The sequence below is a fragment of the Coregonus clupeaformis genome, unplaced genomic scaffold (assembly GCF_020615455.1).
Source record: "Coregonus clupeaformis isolate EN_2021a unplaced genomic scaffold, ASM2061545v1 scaf0103, whole genome shotgun sequence".
NCBI classification, from domain to species: Eukaryota; Metazoa; Chordata; class Actinopteri; order Salmoniformes; family Salmonidae; genus Coregonus; species Coregonus clupeaformis.
Window position 1 is genome coordinate 25,131 of NW_025533558.1, and position 14,962 is coordinate 40,092.

At 43.8% G+C, this 14,962-nt stretch overlaps 1 protein-coding gene across 1 annotated transcript in view; it reads right to left on the reverse strand.

The window, feature by feature from the left end:
- Positions 1 to 14,962, reverse strand: part of ndufs4 (NADH:ubiquinone oxidoreductase subunit S4) — a gene marked incomplete at its 3' end in the record, with an annotated part of 43,847 nt that overhangs the window by 24,342 nt on the left and 4,543 nt on the right.

The following is a 14,962-nucleotide window of genomic DNA, read 5'->3' on the forward strand; positions in this document are numbered from 1 at the left end:
AGAAAAGCAACATTTCCGCTGTTTACCTCAGCCATGGGCATTTGCATCATTCTGATTGGTCGAAAGTCAAGCTATTTTTTTTTTTTTACTATCCATATATACGAAAATCTTTAACAATATACGAACAGTAAAATAATTTAATATGCCCATGCCCACTTTCTACTCCCCTCCGGCTAGCCCCCCCAGAAACCCCGGTTGTTGGAGGAGTCCCTTCCTGCAGATTCTGGGAATCCTTCAACTGGCATTTTTGAGAAGAATAAAAAAATCAGAAAGTTACTGGAATTTACAACCCTTGCTTGGACTGATCCACAGCTGAACGATCCCTTCTCCCCATAGGTTACTGACGTACAGCCTACAGGCCTACAGCTGCCTGTCGTTTCAACTGGCCCCGTGTTTAACAACTCCATGACAAGATGGCCTACAGATACTCTTTCTGATAGAAATTACAGATCTGGTCCAAACGGACAGGAAATGTAAAGATCTCTGCGGCTCGTAAAGTGGCGAACACAGGTTAGAATGTGAGAGACAGAGTACATAGGCCTAGCTCAGTGTTTCCCAACCCTGGTTCTCCAGTACCCCCAACAGTGTTTCCCAACCCTGGTCCTCCTGTACTCCCAACAGTACACATTTTTGTTGTAGCCCTGGACAAGCACACCCGACTCAGCTCATTGAGGGCTTGATGATTGGTTGACAAGTTGAAATCAGGTGTGCTTGTCCAGGATTGTTTGTACTGTTGGAAGGTTTGGGAAACACTGGCCTAGGCCAAGCTCGAGACAAATCATTCACTCCAAATGTTATTCTTTTGCAGTAGGGCGTAAGGGTGGTATCCCGTCATTGAACGGGAGACTACCCTTTAAATTTGTCCTCTTCCTGGTGCAAGTCCATTATCTAAAGTTTTTCATGCAGGAAACGTAATATTGCCTTCCATTCTCAGGTTCCAATCACTATATCATATGCGAGGGGCTTTCAGGACGAGGTCTGAATGACTGACTGAAGAAGAGAACTTGAAAAGCAACAAGCAGAAACTAAAAGACCTCTTCTCCACTGCAAGCAGATTCACTTACTGGAAGAAAAACTCAATAGTCCCCCTCTGCATATAGACTGATCCTAAGTGATGGGATGCCAGTATCCTATATAGCCTACAGGGGGCTGCTTTGGTCTTACAAAAAAGTTCCTCTACACTGTGGGCACAATTATTAGGCAAGTCAGTATTTTGACCATATCATCATTTTTATGCATATTTCCCAACTCCAAGCTGTATAAACTGGAATGCTTATTGGATTTAAGCATATCAGGTGATGTGTATTTGTGTAATGAGGGAGGGTGTGGCCTAAGGAGATCAACACCCTATATCAAGGTGTGTATAATTATTAGGCAGCTTCTTTTCCTCAGGTAAAATGGGCCCAAAAAAAAATAGATTTAACTGACTCTGAAAAGTCAAAAATTGTAAAAAGTATTTCAGAGGGATGCAGCACTCTTGAAATTGCTAAGATATTGGGGCGTGATCACAGAACCATCAAACGTTTTGTTGCAAATAGTCAACAGGGTCGCAAGGACTGTGTTGAGAAAAAAAAGACGCAAATTAACTTCCAAAGATTTGAGAAGAATCAAACGTGAAGCTACCAGGAACCCATTATCCTCCAGTGCTGTCATATTCCAGAACTGCAACCTACCTCGAGTGCCCAGAAGTACAATGTGTTCAGTGCTCAGAGACATGGCCAAGGTAAGGAAGGCTGAAACCCGACCACCACTGAACAAGACAAATAAGTTGAAACGTCAAGACTGTGCCAAGAAATGTCTGAAGACAGATTTTTCAAAAGGTTTTATGGACTGATGAGATGAGTGACTCTTGACGGACCAGATGGATGGGCCCGTGGCTGGATCAGTAACGGGCACGGAGCTTCACTTCGACTCAGACGCCAGCAAGGTGGAGGTGGGGTACTGGTATGGGCTGGTGGTATTAAAGATGAGCTAGTTGGACCTTTTTGGGTTGAAGATGGACTCAAACTCAACTCCCAAACTTACACTTTCTTCAAGCAGTGGTACAGGAAAAAGTCTGCATCTTTCAAGAAGACCATGATTTTTATGCAGGACAGTGCTCCATCGCATGCATCGAAGTACTCCACTGCGTGGCTAGCCAGTAAAGGCCTTAAAGATGAAAGAATAATGACATGGCCCCCCTTCCTCACCTGACCTAAACCCTATTGAGAACTTGTGGTCCCTTCTTAAACGGTCGATTTACAGTGAAGGAAAACAGGACACTTCTCTGACCAGTGTCTGGGAGGCTGTGATTGCTGATGCACAAAAAGTTGATCGTCAACAGATCAAGAAACTCACAGACTCCATGGATGGAAGGCAGATGACTGTTATTGAAAAGAAGGGTGGCTATATTGGTCACAGATTTTTTTTATTTTTTATGTCAGAAATGTTTATTTGTAAACGTTGAGTTTGTTTATTATTCTCACTTTAACAGATGAAAATAAACAAGTGAGATGGGGAACTTTCTTTTTTTAATTTAGTTGCATAATAATTCTGCACACTAATAGTTTCCAATAATTGCGCACACATTGATATTCTCCAAAGAAAGCCAAAACCTCACTTTTACTTTGTTAAATATTCAGGTTTGAGGTTTATTAACATTTTGGATTGACCGAGAGCACTGTAGTTGTTCAATAATACAATTCATCCTCAAAACATACAACTTGCCTAATAATTGTGCACACAAGTGTATGTGACGGAGCCTTCAAGGCGGCGGATAGCAGGATGTTATGGCTGGGGGGGGGGGCTGGTTTGTGAGGCCGCAGAACCTGTGACAAACATACTGACTGTGGGGCCCGTGGACAGGACACACTATCCCTATAGCTCCACATGTGTACGATCAGACCGGACCCCCCCCCCCCTATGCCAAAATCACTACCACCACAACTCGGCAGCTCCAAGGAGGTCAGCAAGTCAGCCAAAACAAGGCCGATCACGGTGAACCGCCGCCTTGGGCTGGGAGGAGAAATATGTCCCCCTTAGCCTCCAGAGGGAGGGTGGTTATCCCTCTGTCCAAACCAGGCCCGTGTCCGGACCAGGCAGCCGGCCTCAATTATCACCCTGGCGTGTTGGGTAGGGTTCAGCTTTGAAGTGGTGCTAATTATGGACTGGACGTAGACGGCGTCCGCTGCTAATAGCAACAAATACTGTGAGCTTGCGCGTGTGTGGTTTTAGGGGGCTGGGGGGCGAGGAGCAGCTGGTGCTAAGGGTCGTCTTAATTCTCAGGTTACCACGCCGACAGTGTCAGTTCCAAATCCGCTTGGCCAGGACATCGTATAATAAGTCATCATTTGGTGGGAGATAATATTTGTCGTGTTACATACATGTACAAGCGTGTATTGTGTGTGAATTGGAAATGTGTTTTTTGCATATCCCAACGGAGAGTGGGGTAACTGCCAGGGTCACCCGTTATCAACAGCAACCCTGGAGCCATTAGGGTTAAGTGCCTTGCTCAAGGGCAAATCGACAGATCTCATGGCTTCTGAGATACAGTTACTGATATAGCCTGTTACTATGACTGTTACTAAGATACAGTTACTAAAATATCCTGTTACTGACTGTTACTGAGATAGTTACTAAAATATCCTGTTACTATGACTGTTACTAAGATACAGTTACTAAAATATCCTGTTACTATGACTGTTACTGAGATAGTTACTAAAATATCCTGTTACTATGACTGTTACTAAGATACAGTTACTAAAATATCCTGTTACTATGACTGTTACTGAGATAGTTACTAAAATATCCTGTTACTATGACTGTTACTAAGATACAGATACTAAAATATCCTGTTACTAAGATACAGTTACTAAAATATCATGTTACTATGACTGTTACTAAGATACAGTTACTAAAATATCCTGTTACTATGACTGTTGCTGAGATACAGTTACTAAAATATCCTGTTACTATGACTGTTACTGAAATACAGTTACTGATAGACAGCCTGTTACTATGACTGTTACTAAGATACAGTTACTAAAATATCCTGTTACTATGACTGTTACTAAGATACAGTTACTAAAATATCATGTTACTATGACTGTTACTGAGATACAGTTACTAAAATATCCTGTTACTATGACTGTTACTAAGATACAGTTACTAAAATATCCTGTTACTATGACTGTTGCTTAGATACAGTTACTAAAATATCCTGTTACTATGACTGTTACTAAGATACAGTTACTAAAATATCCTGTTACTATGACTGTTACTAAGATACAGTTACTAAAATATCCTGTTACTATGACTGTTACTGAGATACAGTTACTAAAATATCCTGTTACTATGACTGTTACTAAGATACAGTTACTAAAATATCCTGTTACTATGACTGTTACTGAGATACAGTTACTAAAATATCCTGTTACTATGACTGTTACTAAGATACAGTTACTAAAATATCCTGTTACTATGACTGTTACTAAGATACAGTTACTAAAATATCCTGTTACTATGACTGTTGCTGAGATACAGTTACTAAAATATCCTGTTACTATGACTGTTGCTGAGATACAGTTACTAAAATATCCTGTTACTATGACTGTTACTGAAATACAGTTACTGATAGACAGCCTGTTACTATGACTGTTATTAAGATACAGTTACTAAAATATCCTGTTACTATGACTGTTACTGAGATAGTTACTAAAATATCCTGTTACTATGACTGTTACTAAGATACAGTTACTAAAATATCCTGTTACTATGACTGTTGCTGAGATACAGTTACTAAAATATCCTGTTACTATGACTGTTACTAAGATACAGTTACTAAAATATCCTGTTACTATGACTGTTACTGAGATACAGTTACTAAAATATCCTGTTACTATGACTGTTACTAAGATACAGTTACTAAAATATCCTGTTACTATGACTTTTACTAAGATACAGTTACTAAAATATCCTGTTACTATGACTGTTACTGAGATACAGTTACTAAAATATTCTGTTACTATGACTGTTACTAAGATACAGTTACTAAAATATCCTGTTACTATGACTGTTACTAAGATACAGTTACTAAAATATCCTGTTACTATGACTGTTACTAAGATACAGTTACTAAAATATCCTGTTACTATGACTGTTGCTTAGATACAGTTACTAAAATATCCTGTTACTATGACTGTTACTGAGATAGTTACTAAAATATCCTGTTACTATGACTGTTACTAAGATACAGTTACTAAAATATCCTGTTACTATGACTGTTACTAAGATACAGTTACTAAAATATCCTGTTACTATGACTGTTACTGAGATACAGTTACTAAAATATCCTGTTACTATGACTGTTACTAAGATACAGTTACTAAAATATCCTGTTACTATGACTGTTACTGAGATACAGTTACTAAAATATCCTGTTACTATGACTGTTACTAAGATACAGTTACTAAAATATCCTGTTACTATGACTGTTGCTGAGATACAGTTACTAAAATATCCTGTTACTATGACTGTTGCTGAGATACAGTTACTAAAATATCCTGTTACTATGACTGTTACTGAAATACAGTTACTGATAGACAGCCTGTTACTGTGACTGTTATTAAGATACAGTTACTAAAATATCCTGTTACTATGACTGTTACTGAGATAGTTACTAAAATATCCTGTTATTATGACTGTTACTAAGATACAGTTACTAAAATATCCTGTTACTATGACTGTTGCTGAGATACAGTTACTAAAATATCCTGTTACTATGACTGTTACTAAGATACAGTTACTAAAATATCCTGTTACTATGACTGTTACTGAGATACAGTTACTAAAATATCCTGTTACTATGACTGTTACTAAGATACAGTTACTAAAATATCCTGTTACTATGACTGTTACTAAGATACAGTTACTAAAATATCCTGTTACTATGACTGTTACTGAGATACAGTTACTAAAATATTCTGTTACTATGACTGTTACTAAGATACAGTTACTAAAATATCCTGTTACTATGACTGTTACTGAGATACAGTTACTAAAATATCCTGTTACTATGACTGTTACTAAGATACAGTTACTAAAATATCCTGTTACTATGACTGTTACTAAGATACAGTTACTAAAATATCCTGTTACTATGACTGTTACTAAGATACAGTTACTAAAATATCCTGTTACTATGACTGTTACTGAGATACAGTTACTAAAATATCCTGTTACTATGACTGTTACTAAGATACAGTTACTAAAATATCCTGTTACTATGACTGTTACTGAGATACAGTTACTAAAATATCCTGTTACTATGACTGTTACTAAGATACAGTTACTAAAATATCCTGTTACTATGACTGTTACTAAGATACAGTTACTAAAATATCCTGTTACTATGACTGTTACTGAGATACAGTTACCGTCTCCTGAGATCCAGGCTTCTTCGCCCAAAGGTGGATTGAAACACCCGCTGGCCATTTAGGGGACACGCTCATCTGTCCCGAAGCCACTCCTGCGTTGTCTTGGCTGTGTGCCAGCATGATGCTGCTACCACCATGCTTCACCGTAGGGATGGTGCCAGGTTTCCTCCAGACGTGACACTTGGCATTCAGGCCAAAGAGCTCAATCTTGGTTTCATCAGACCAGAGAATCTTGTTTCTCACGGTCTGAGAGTCTTTAGGTGCCTTTTGGCAAACTCCAAGCGGGCTGTCATGTGCCTTTTACTGAGAAGTTGCTTCTGTCTGGCCACTCTACCATAAAGGCCTGATTGGTGGAGTGCTGTAGAGATGGTTGTCCTTCTGGAAGGTTCTCCCATCTCCACAGAGGAACTCTGGAGCTCTGTCTTGACCATCAGGTTCTTGGTCACCTCCCTGACCAAGGCCACTCTTCCCCCAATTGCTCAGTTTGGCCGGGCGGCCAGCTTTGTGGTAACAAACATCTTCCATTTAAGAATGATGGAGGCCACTGTGTTCTTGGGGACCTTCAATGCTGCAGATATTTTCTGGTTTCTTCCCCAGATCTGTGCCTCGACACAATCCTGTCTCGGAGCTCTACAGACAATTCCTTCGACCTCACGTCTTGGTTTTTGCTCTGACATGCACTGTCAACTGTGGGACCTTATATAGACAGGTGTGTCCCTTTCCAAATCATGTCCAATTAAATGAATTTACCACAGGTGGACTCCAAGTTGTAGAAACATCTCAAGGATGATCAATGGAAACAGGACCTACCTGAGCTCAATTTCAAGTCTCATAGCAAATGGGTTGAATACTTTTTTATTTTTAATACATTTGCATATGTTTCTAAAAACCTGTTTTCGCTTTGTCATTTTGGGGTATTGTGTGTAGATTGCTGAGGGAAAACAATTATTTAATCCATTTTAGAATAAGGCTGTAACGTAACAAAATGTGGAAAAGGTCAAGGGGTCTGAATACTTTCCGAAGGCACTGTATGTATGTTGGTTGGTGATACGGATACGTCCTAGCACGTTGAATAGTGTCAGAGCAGGCAAAAAATAAGGCAAAAAAATTAAACAGATTTTATATGGCCCTACCTCGCAATCATCTCCCTCCATCCCCAACCCAGGGCTGGGCGGTACACCGTATTTTACTCTTTACATTTAAGTCATTTAGCAGACGCTCTTATCCAGAGCGACTTACAGTTAGTGAGTGCATACATTTTCATACTACATACCAGTATTGACGCACGGACCGGTTTGCGTTTTTACTTTACCTTATATAAAAAAAAAGGTATTTCAATGTTTGGTTTGTTAAAATGTTATACGCCACTCCGGCGCGTAAAATGTCTGTTTTTTAAGTTAACTTCGTTTGCTACTTGAGTCGTCTCTCTCCCTCCCCTCATGCTGCTGCTGCGTGACGCTAACCCCGCCCCCCCCGTCACTAACCCCGCCCCCCGTCACTAACCCCGCCCCCCCCGTCACTCAAGGAGAGAGCAGTTAGTCGACCATGGAGTCACGGGAGCTTTCTAGCCGTTCACTCTGCGTGGTCAGATGGACGCAACAATGTTGGTGACCTGCTGCTCTCCACCAGCGCTCTATAATTACCCTGTTAGTTCGTGTATCTCACTGTCTGCTAACTACTGTCTGCTACTGTTTGTCTTTTCTTAGCAAGATGTTGCTAAAATAATTAGTGTTAGCCGCTAATGCTAATAAACGGTTAGTACATTTAGCAAGGTAGCTAGCTAGCTAAGAGACAGAGCAAACGTAGCTATCTAATACTACCTGGTGCCAGCGCTAGTCTAGGCCTAGATAAGCATGTTTGTGCAACTGTATCCTATCAGAGAGGAATAGGCGGAGCATTAATATGTTGGCTAGCTAGCTACATGAAGTATGAAAACATGTAATGTTACATCTAGTTAGGGTCACCTGGAAAACACTGACGAAAACTATTGGTTCCTACCCTGTTAATAATTCTTCCCTGGTTGATTCCTTCATTGTCATGTCAAACAAATGTATTCAATGTGCTGCCCACTATAGAATTAGAATAAGAATTATATTTCCATTATTCCAACAGTTCAATTAACTAGTCCCAGTTTAGCCTCCTGTCTGTCTGGGGCCAGTCCCAGGATAGCCTCCTGTCTGTCTGACGGGCCAGTCCCAGGATAGCCTCCTGTCTGTCTGAGGGGCCAGTCCCAGTATAGCCTCCTGTCTGTCTGGGGGGCCAGTCCCAGTATAGCCTCCTGTCTGTCTGAGGGGCCAGTCCCAGGATAGCCTCCTGTCTGTCTGAGGGGCCAGTCCCAGGATAGCCTCCTGTCTGTCTGAGGGGCCAGTCCCAGGATAGCCTCCCTGTCTGTCTGAGGGGCCAGTCCCAGGATAGCCTCCTGTCTGTCTGAGGGGCCAGTCCCAGGATAGCCTCCCTGTCTGTCTGAGGGGCCAGTCCCAGGATAGCCTCCTGTCTGTCTGAGGGGCCAGTCCCAGGACAGCCTCCCTGTCTGTCTGAGGGGCCAGTCCCAGGATAGCCTCCTGTCTGTCTGAAGGGGCCAGTCCCAGGATAGCCTCCTGTCTGTCTGAGGGGCCAGTCCCAGGATAGCCTCCTGTCTGTCTGAGGGCCAGTCCCAGTATAGCCTCCTGTCTGTCTGAGGGGCCAGTCCCAGGATAGCCCCCTGTCTGTCTGGGGGCCAGTCCCAGGATAGCCTCCTGTCTGTCTGAGGGGCCAGTCCCAGGATAGCCTCCTGTCTGTCTGAGGGGCCAGTCCCAGTATAGCCTCCTGTCTGTCTGAGGGGCCAGTCCCAGGATAGCCTCCTGTCTGTCTGGGGGGTGTGCTCTTCACCTCTGCTAGGCAATTGGCAATTAGTGTTTTCTCAGCGCCAGCTGTAAGCAGCGGTCGTGCCAGCGGCGGTCTCGACGGCATAACTAAGACTGTTGCCGAAACCAAGATGGTTCTGCCGAGTTCATCTCCGGAGTTCTTCAAGGAAGGAAAGAGAGAAAGACTCCACACATTACTCTGACTTGAGTATCTTGCCTAGTTATTTACAGATTCTCATGTTGATCTTTTGTAGCTTTGCCAACTATGTGTGTGTTTTCTATACCTGTTCGCTCCTCTCCCTGTAGGCTTTACAGACGCTCCCTACCCCTTGGCTGCAAACCTAAATTTAGTGTACCCTGCACGCACAACCCATTTGGAATTCCCGGTCTCTGGCAACGTTTGGAGCTGACGATTTGCGGTCAAGAACGCAGAGTTCATTTCAGCCTATGTTGCCCTTCAGTCCCTTCATGTTTTGGTCCTGACGGAGACATGGATCACCCCAGAGAACACTGCTTCTCCAGCAGCTCTCTTCATCTGACTACGTTTTCTCTCATCTGGTCGTGTCAGTGGTGGCACAGGGCTACTCTGGAGATTTTCTTCTCTCTCTCTCCATCTGCTCATTTGAATTCCATGCTGTCACTGTCACTTGTCCACTCAAGCGTAACATTGTTGTCATCTATCGCCCGCCAGGTGCCCTTGGAGAGTTCCTCAATGAGCTTGACACCTTGATAAGCTCATTTCCTGACGATGGCTCACCGCTCTTCGTACTTGGCAACTTCAACCTCCCGATATCTGCCTTCAATTAATTTCTTTCCAGCTCTCTCTTTCCCCTCCTTGCCTCTTTTGACCTCACCCTTTCTCAATCCCCTCCAACTCACAAGGCAATACGCTTGACCTCATCTTTACTAGAGGCCGTTTACCTACTAATTTCACTGCAACCTCCCTCCAGGTCTCTGATCACTACTTTGTTTCCTTTTCTGTCTCCCTTTCCTCCAACCCTAGCCACTCAACCCCTACCCAGATGGTAATGCGCCATCGCAATCTTCGCTCTCTCTCCCACTACTCTCTCCTCTTCTATCCTATCATCTCTCCCTTCTGCTAAATCCTTCTCCCTCCTGTCTCCTTATTCTGCCTCTTCGACCCTACTCTCCTCCCTTTCCGCATCCTATGACTCCCCTTTCCTCCTGGCCGGCTCGGCCCTCCCCTCCTGCTCAGTGGCTGATTGACTCATTGCGAGCTTACAGATTTGATTTATTAGGATCCCCATTAGCCGATGCCAATGGTAACAGCTAGTCTTACTGGGGTCTGACACACAACGAAAAAGACGTTAGGCAAAAGACAGAACAGGGCTGCGGGCAGCTGAGCGAAAATGGAAGAAAACTAGTCTTCCGGAGGACCTACAGTTGAAGTCGGAAGTTTACATACACTTAGGTTGGAGTCCTTAAAACTTGTTTTTCAACCACTCCACAAATTTCTTGTTAACAAACTATAGTTTTGGCAAGTCGGTTAAGACATCTACTTTGTGCATGACAAGTAATTTTTCCAACAATTGTTTACAGAGAGATTATTTCACTTATAATCCACTGTATCACAATTCCAGTGGGTCAGAAGTTTACATACACTCATGGGAAAATCAAAAGAAATCAGCCAAGACCTCAGAAATAAAATTTCCAAATGCCTGAAGGTACGGCGTTCATCTGTACAAACAATAGTATGCAAGTATAAAAACCATGGGACCACGCAGCCGTCATACCGCTCAGGAAGGAGACGCGTTCTGTCTCCTAGAGATGAACGTACTTTGGTGCGAAAAGTGCAAATCAATCGCATAAGATGCTGGAGGAAACAGGTACAAAAGTATCTATATCCACAGTAAAACTAGCCCTATATCGACATAACCTGAAAGGCCGCTCAGTAAGGAAGAAGCCACTGCTCCAAAGCCGCCATAAAATAGCCAGACTACGGTTTGTACCTGCAAATGGGGACAAAGATCGTATTTTTGGAGAAATGTCCTCTGGTCTGATGAAACAAAAATAGAACTGTTTGGCCATAATGACCATCGTTATGTTTGGAGGAAAAATTGGGATGCTTGCAAGCCGAAGAACACCATCCCAACCGTGAAGCACGGGGGTGGCAGCATCATGCTGTGGGGGAGCTTTGCTGCAGGAGGGTCTGGTGCACTTCACAAAATAGATAATGAGGAAGGAAAATTATGTGGATATATTGAACATCTCAAGACATCAGTCAGGAAGTTAAAGCTTGGTCGCAAATGGGGTCTTCCAAATGGACAATGACCCCAAGCATACTTCCAAAGTTGTGGCAAAATGGCTTAAGGACAACAAAGTCAAGGTATTGGAGTGGCCATCACAAAGCCCTGACCTCAATCCTATAGAACATTTGTGGGCAGAACTGAAAATGCGTGTGCAAGCAAGGAGGCCTACAAACCAGTTACACCAGCTCTGTCAGGAGGAATGGACCAAAATTCACCCAAATTATTGTGGGAAGCTTGTGGAAGGCTACCCGAAATGTTTGACCCAAGTTAAACAATTTAAAGACAATGCTACCAAATACTAATTGAGTGTATGTAAACTTCTGACCCACTGGGAATGTGATGAAAGAAATAAAACCTGAAATAAATCACTCTCTACTATTATTCTGACATTTCACATTCATAAAATAAAGTGGTGATCCTAACTGACCTAAGACAGGGACTCTTTACTAGGATTAAATGTCAGGAATTGTGAAAAACTGAGTTTAAATGTATTTGGCTAAGGTGTATGTAAACTTCAGACTTCAACTGCATCATCCTTTAACTCCCTCCTCTCTACCTTCTCTTCCTCTGTATCCGCTGCCAAAGCCACTTTCTATCCCTCTAAATGTCAAGCTTCTGCCTCTAACCCTAGGAAACTATTTTCCAACTTATCCTCCCTCCTTAATCCCCCCTCCTCTCTGCGGATGACTTTGTCAACCACTTTGAAAATAAGGTTGACGTCATCGGCTCGTCATTCACTAAAGCCTATTGAGTCCACTGGTCCCACTCACACAACTATCCCACGCCTTGACCTCTTTCTCCAGATGAAAAGCTGTGAGTAGTGAGGTCTGGCCGCCCAACAACCTGCCCGCACGACCCCCTCCCTTCTCCAGACCATCTCTTGAGACCTTCTCCAATTCTTCACTTCCCTCATCAACTCATCTCTGACCACTGGCTGTGTCCCCTCTGACTTCAAAATGGCCCGAGTCGCTCCCCTCTTCAAGAAACCAACACTTGACTCATCTGACGTCAACAACTACAGACTGGGATCCCTTCTTTCTTTTCTTTCCAAAACACTTGAGCGTGCCGTCTCTGATCAACTCTCTCGTTATCTCTCGCAGAACGATCTTGAGCCTAACCAGTTAGGCTTCAAGACGGGTCACTCAACCGAGACTACTCTTCTCTGTCTCACAGAGGCTCTCCGCACTGCCAAAGCTGACTCACTTTCCTCTGGTCTCATCCTTCCAGATCTATCCGCTGCCTTCAGACACCGGGAACCACCAGATCCCGGTGTCTCTCAGGGCTGGGTGTCTCAGGCTCTGCCATCCTTGGATTGCATCCTACCTGGCAGGCCGCTCCTACCAGGTGACGTGGAGAGGATCTGTGTCAGCACCACATACTCTCACTACTGGTGTCCCCCAGTGCTCGGTTCTAGGCCCTCTCCTCTTCTCTCTATACACCAAGTCACTCGGCTCCGTCATATCCTCACATGTTCTCTCCTATCAATGCTTTGAGGATGACACTCAACTACTTTTCTCCTTTACCCCCTTCTGACACCCAGGTGGTGACACGCATCTCTGCGTGCCTGGCAGATATCTCAGCTTGGATGTCGACCCACCAACTCAAACTCAACAAGACGGAACTGCTCTTCCTCCCGGGGAAGGTCTGCCCGCTCAAAGACCTCTCCATCACGGTTGACAACTCCAGTGTCGCCCTCCCAGAGTGCAAAGAACCTTGGCGTGACCCTGGACAACACCTTGTCGTTCTCGGCAAACATCAAAACAGTGACTCGCTCCTGCAGGGTCATGCTCTACAACATCCGTAGAGAACCACCCTACCTCACACAGGAAGCAGCGCAGGTCCTAATCCAGGCACTTATCTCTCGTCTGGACTACTGCAACTCGCTGTTGGCTGGGCTCCCCGCCTGTGCCATCAAACCCCTCTAACTTATCCAGAACGCTGCAGCCCGCCTGGTTTTCAACCTTCCCAAGTTCTCTCATGTCACCCTGCTCCTCCCACACTCCACTGGCTTCCAGTCGAAGCTCACATCCACTACAAGACCATGGTACTTACCTACAGAGCAGCAAGAGGAACTGCCCCTCCCTACCTTCAGGCTATGCTCAAACCCTACACCCCAACCCGAGCACTCCGTTCTGCCACCTCTGGTCTCTTGACCCTCCCACCCCTACAGGAGGGCAGCTCCCGCTCAGCCCAGTCAAAGCTAATCTCTGTCCTGGGACCTCAATGGTGGAACCAGCATCCCCCTGAAGCTAGGACAGCAGAGTCCCTGCCCATCTTCCCGAAAGCACCTGAAACCCTACCTCTTCCAATAGTATCTTAAATAATCCCCCTCTTCACCTCGACCCACCACATATATCAAAAAATAAAAATATATGTAAAAACTTTCCTGAACCAACACTTGACCCCTCCACTCCCCACCTTTCTAGCTCTGACTTTGCTGATAACTACTTTGAGAAAAAGTGTACTTACTATGCCTGTGATATGTGGTTGTCCCCACCTAGCTATCTTAAGATGAATTAACTAACTGTGATTCACTCTGGATAAGAGTGTCTGCTAACTGACTCAAATGGAGAAAAAAAATCATGTCTGATGGGCCAGTCCCAGTTTATCCTCCTGTCCGTCTGAGGGGCCAGTCCCAGTTTATCCTCCTGTCCGTCTGAGGGGCCTCTCTCTCTCTCTGGCCAGTCTGGCTGAGCATTAAAAGGGTACATCTGCAGTTGCTACATCCATGTTTTGACTTATAAATGAATTATATCTGCCCATTGATTCTTAAAGAATACAACTTATAAACAAATGCATGATGAGCTTAGCTCAACTGTCGTACCACGTCAGAACCCAAAACAGAAGCTTGTTTTATATAGTCTCAGAGCATGGTTGGAACTATAATGTTGATATCATATCATATATGATGTCCTTTCAGCCATAGCTCTGTGTATGAATTTGAGGTTACATTTCTCAGCTTTTTATTGAAACAGTGTTGGGGAAAAAACGATTTATTATTTCAACTGCAGACTGCCCCTTTAAGCTTCTCTCTCTGCTGAAGCGCCGTCAACTGCATGAGAATGAATGCGAGTGGCTGGAGGTTCCCCCCCTCCCACCAAATTCATTATTTGGGGGCCCTTTTCTCCTCTTCTGTCTCCTGCTGTGAGGACTGAGGAGCGAGAGAGAGACAGAGGCTGCTTCTAAATGGTATCCCAATTCCGTATATAGTGCACTACTTTTGACCCATAGGGAATAGGGTGCCATTTGGACGTAGCCCAGCCAAAGGCTCGTCTGTCTGTGCCAGGGTGGCTCTGGTCTGGGAAGGACCACAACATCAATCCACTTACATCCACCATCTCCCCATTACTTCACCTGCAGTGTTAAATGAAATGTTCTTGTAACACAGCTAGCCACTATGTTCAAAGCAGGTCTAAGACTGCTTATCAAATGTTTA